Genomic DNA, 5195 nt, shown 5'->3' on the forward strand with positions numbered 1-5195 from the left:
GATGTATGGATGATCCTGACCATAATCATACTTGCTACTTGGGAAAAAATGGAAACTGCAATTTTTTTTTATGTTTAGTAAAGATAGATCATTATAAAACACATCAGCTCAATGTTTTGCATGGATAATCTCAGCATTTGGTTTGAAAGAGTAATCAGGGGAACCAAGGTCATAGCGGTAATCAAAAGAATGTAATCCAAGGACAAAGACCCGACATGGAAAACAGACATACACAACAAAGAGCATAACGTAACTAAATCATACATACAAAGTAACAAAAGTATGGTGCAGATGGATACACCATAACGATCCACGAGTTCATGATAATGGCCATAAAACTTCTGTGGTGATGACTTCAATCTTGTAGCAACATAACCCTGTTCCTGAAGCCTATTTGTTAAAGTTCTAGCGCGATACAAAATGTCTGCGTAGTTTCGGCAAGCTCTGGCATAACGTATGAGTTGTGATATGAACACTCCATACGCAGGTGCCGAAGGGATGTTGCCACAGATGAAAGGAAAGTTGACAATTCTGAATGAAAAGTCATCACTTTTATCGTGAAGTTTGGTCAATATTTTTCCTTTACCATCGATTTCTAAGTGTAGGTCAAGATATGAGGCTGACTTCACAGTGTCTGTAGTATCCTTTATCTCAAGTTCTTTTGGGTAAATCCGATGTATCAAATCCCCGAAATCAGGATTGTTTAAAGATAACACGTCATCTATATAGCGGAAACTGAGATTGAAGGATCTAGCCAAACAATATTCTTTCTTTCTGATCAGATCAGCTATAAAGTCATCCTCATAAGAGTGAAGGAATAGGTCAGCTAGTAAAAGAGCACAATTCGTTCCCATTGGAATGCCGACCGTTTGTTGAAAAAGACGTCCACCACACTGGACAAATATGTTGTCGATTAAAAATTCCAGCATTTTGTAAACATCTTCCTCTATATATTTGGAAAATGATTTGGAATTATTTCTTAGAAAGTACGAGGATTCTCTACCAAGAACTATATATTTGTATCTATTTGTATATTTGTATTTGTATATTTGTATTTGTATTTGAAGATGTTTTTCAGTAATTTGACCCCCTTCATGTCAAGAGTATTTTACTACCTTTCTTAATATTGCCATTACATCGAATATATCCATGAAAATAAAATAAGTTGAATATGAGTTCATCGACTGACATAATCAGCGAAACATATATCTGCAATTATTTATAGGCTGACGTTACCTGTAAATTTAGACAAATAATGGCATCAATGTACCATAAAAAATGATTATGTAAACATAAACAATAGAAATTATTATTCTAAGAAGATGAAGAGTTCAAGGAAGAATGAGGAAAATGTGTTTACATTGTCACATCGAGCTGCAATTAAGCACTTCAAGAAATGATCTGTCGTTGTTGATTTCCTTGAAGGTCATTTTCTATCGACGTTCTGTCCTTGGCATGATCTACAAAAAAGTACACGTCTCTCAAATTATTAATACATCTATAAAACCTGCAATCATACATGGCAAAACAATGAGCAAGGTTCGATAAAGGATACCTACGCTATCAAACACATGTGGATAGTACATGTATGAATAAAGTCGTAGGACAGAACATTGATGTTGTATAAGTCTGAATATTGCATACATATACTTAAAATGTTTGCCAAATATCAAAGGTGTGAAAAGTAGTAGAAGATAAATTGGTAATAAAAATGATGTGGAAGAAAGAAAGTCCGAACGAGCGGACACGGAGGCGTCCGACACTACAAGTTCACAATCACAATATACATCCAGCAGAGTGAATGCAATGCATAACAGATTTGACTAAAAGTAGTTCCATGCCAGAGACTTTTTTGCAATATATCATAGTTAGCGATTTTTTTTAAGATACCAAAAGATATAAGGAAAATAAAAATAAAATCAATTTAACGGAGATAGATATTGGTTTATTTGGTGGTCAGACAATTTATAAAGAATAAACACTCATTGCAACATTAAAGAAAAAAAATATTCCAAAACAGAACCAAATGAATTCATACTTATACTTTATTTTGAAATAAAATTTGTTCACAAGCAACTGATCATTTTATTAAAATGCCACAACACGCCTCATTTTTTATTTTTATTACTATTATTATTAAGGTTGTATTTCAATAAAATCATGTTGTCATTAAATAACTGTGCAATACAAAATATATTAACTATCACAAGCAGATAAAGCTGTCTAACCTAAATCCTGAATATCCTGAGCACCTGTTTCTACCAAACACTTTTTAAAGTATCTTCATTTCCACTTTAATCTTAATTTTTGACGACCCTTGGTTCATCGAACAACTGCTATCTTAAAAGACGAAAAGAAGTTCGATTTAGATTTAGATTATTAGGTTTCACTATATATGTTTTCAACTTCAATACAAAACATAAATCATTGCTTCTGACCATGCCCCGAAAATATAACACCAACATATTTTTCAGATCAAAAGGTTAAACTCTATTGTAATTGAAGACCCTTATAACATAATTAAAATATCTGGACTTTCTATTGGAAAGACTTCATATTCAGTTGAAACCAACTTTATATAGAATACTTTACTGTTTACAAAATATATCTCAATGGGTCAAAATGTCAAGGTTATTTCTATGAACATTCCAGAGCATAATGATGAATAAGATATAGAGTAAATTACAATGTAGAGAAATAGGGCAAATAAATTGCTTTGATACTTTGAGATGAGAAAATAGAGTACTCAAATGGTTCAGATGAAGTTCAAGGCATTAAATCAATACAATGGAAGGTCATATGAAAAGTACAAAAACATATTTGTTGCCTTCGTTTCCTTATTCAGTATGATGAGTGTAAATCAATTAGGTCTTGTTGATTGTGGAATGTATTTCTTCTTTGTTAAAGCTTTAATATTCAAGGCTGAATTATGAATTTAAAAGCAGGGAGTATGGTCTAGAAGAATAATTTGATACAGGAACTACTTTTGTTTATTTATAATATCAATTTTAACCATTTTTCAATGTAAATAAATATGTGCTTTACGTAGTGCAATATTGTCAAAATTATATAGTTCACTAAACATGCAAAACTGTTGATCTTTGTGTTATTGAAAAAATACCACAAAATACCAATTAGTTTCGATGTTGATTAATTGTCAGTTATGTATATATCAGACAGTGGGTGAAACATGATATAAAAAACAACAAAATTTTGAAAGTTTAATTTGACTATATGCGCCCTCAGCATCAAGTTAAAAAGACATTATTCATAAAACTGTGGTTAATTGAGATCAATTTTCATTGAAATGTGCTAAAATGAACAATGAACATTTCAACGACAGATAACTCTGTCTAAATTTTATTGTTGTAGCACTTTCTTGTAGAAATTCTGAGTACATCGAGTGATGCAGAGATCTAATAATGATCTTTTTTTCAAAAAAGTGAAACCATTCATGAAAGAATTTATAATGTCAGATCGGTAATGTTTTGATATGCATGTTTCTGATTATGTTTTTCCATTATGCCTGCTTCTTACAAAAACCTACATTTAGCCATTAAATAACGTTCCAAGTTGGACTTGGGTTAAAAAATGCGCAAAATATTATGTCCAAAGAAATAAATCATTTGAAATACAAAAACAAAAAAAAAACAAAACAAAAACAAAACAAAAACAAAACAAAACAAAACAAAACAAAAGTATATTAAAGAAGATTATGTCCTTTCGGATGGTCTTTGTTTTAGAAGTCATATATGTGAAAAAAACACCTTCGTTTCAGAAATATAAAGAAATGTACAAATAATAAACAAGTGTAAAAAATTTCATATTGTGATTCATAAATAGCATTACTAAAGACGTGAAATTTAAAATAATAAAAAGCAATACCTATGATACACAAAAACACGATAAAAGACAGTAGATGAAAAACCAATCGCACAATATAACACAGACAAATTATCAACACGGAACCCCCGCCAACAAAAACAAACAAACAAACAAACAAACAAAATAAAATAGAAACGAAACAAAAACAAAAACAAAAAAACTAAGTTCTAAACATGTACATTTTGTAACTATGGGTCAAATCATGGAAGGAAGTACATGTACAATATTGTTTACAGAAGAGAATTCTTACCGCAAATATTTTGTCAAATATTAACTATAAACTCTGTTTACAAACAAAGGTAAGCACTAAACGGAACACTATTTTCTTATTTAGATATATGTTCTTCCGACTTTAACACTGGGCGTGGGAAGTCGTGCTTCAACATGAACTCATATGTAAACAGATTAACGTAATACATTAATTTCTATTTTCATGTACATGACTTTTATGGTAAACAAAACCTACCCAAAACTGAAAACGGTCAGGCCAAAGGTGTCATAGGGAAATAAGCCCATAAATACCGATACATTCATGTAAATGCATTCATGAAATCAAAATAAACATAACATTATACATGGTGATCCTAATACAAAAATAACGAATCAGTACAACTTCATGTTTAGGAATAAATTTCGTCTCGTTTATTTACGACTGGATAAAAAGGTGAATTAAAATCTTTATATGAGTACCTTTTTTAATATTTCCCAGTTACTAGAGGCCTTGGTATAATGTACATAATAGAAATATCAGGGGATAACAATATTTGTGTGTGATAAACTGCCCATTCTATGGCATATTGGAGAATTTTTAATGGAACTCTTTGATGGAATCAATTAAAAAATATTCACTTCATTTTTTTAAAAACGACTTTTTAAATGTAAAGTTTTGACACAATATGTCATTACGTTGATAATAGAATAATATGATAAATAAAAATACAATACTTTGGGCAATGAGTATGGCAACAATGGTGTAAGTGGGAAATTAATGCCATTCAAGGGCTGACGCTCTTTCCCCTGCTGGTTTTCAATACGTCTAAACATTTGCATTTAAATTTCATTTCCATACACCATTTTATGTGCCAAGTTATAGATTTTTCTTCGTTTTGGGTTCTGGCTTTGCTCGTTGCTATTTTGTGATCGAAAAAACTTGTTTTAATATATATCGTTTAAGTTTTGTTCGTTAAACATCTATGTAGTTGATTTTAACTCTACTTGTTTTTTTTTTTTTTTTTTTTTTGTTTCTTTACAATTCCGATACGACACTTTTCCTTGCGATATTTGTTAAACAGTCACAATGTACCATGACT

At 30.8% G+C, this 5195-nt stretch overlaps 1 long non-coding RNA gene across 1 annotated transcript; it reads right to left on the reverse strand.

Moving 5' to 3' along the window:
• Positions 1-1109: 1109 nt before the first annotated feature.
• LOC148598242 (uncharacterized) lies at positions 1110-4233 on the reverse strand. Its single transcript, XR_015918757.1, has 3 exons — positions 4136-4233; positions 2229-2340; positions 1110-1460 (listed from the first exon to the last, which is right to left on the reverse strand). It is a non-coding gene; the product is annotated as an uncharacterized LOC148598242 (long non-coding RNA).
• Positions 4234-5195: the final 962 nt, after the last annotated feature.

The sequence above is a fragment of the Perna viridis genome, chromosome 14 (assembly GCF_037379345.1).
Source record: "Perna viridis isolate PV_CMFRI_1.1 ecotype Kerala chromosome 14, ASM3737934v1, whole genome shotgun sequence".
In the NCBI taxonomy this organism is placed as follows: Eukaryota; Metazoa; Mollusca; class Bivalvia; order Mytilida; family Mytilidae; genus Perna; species Perna viridis.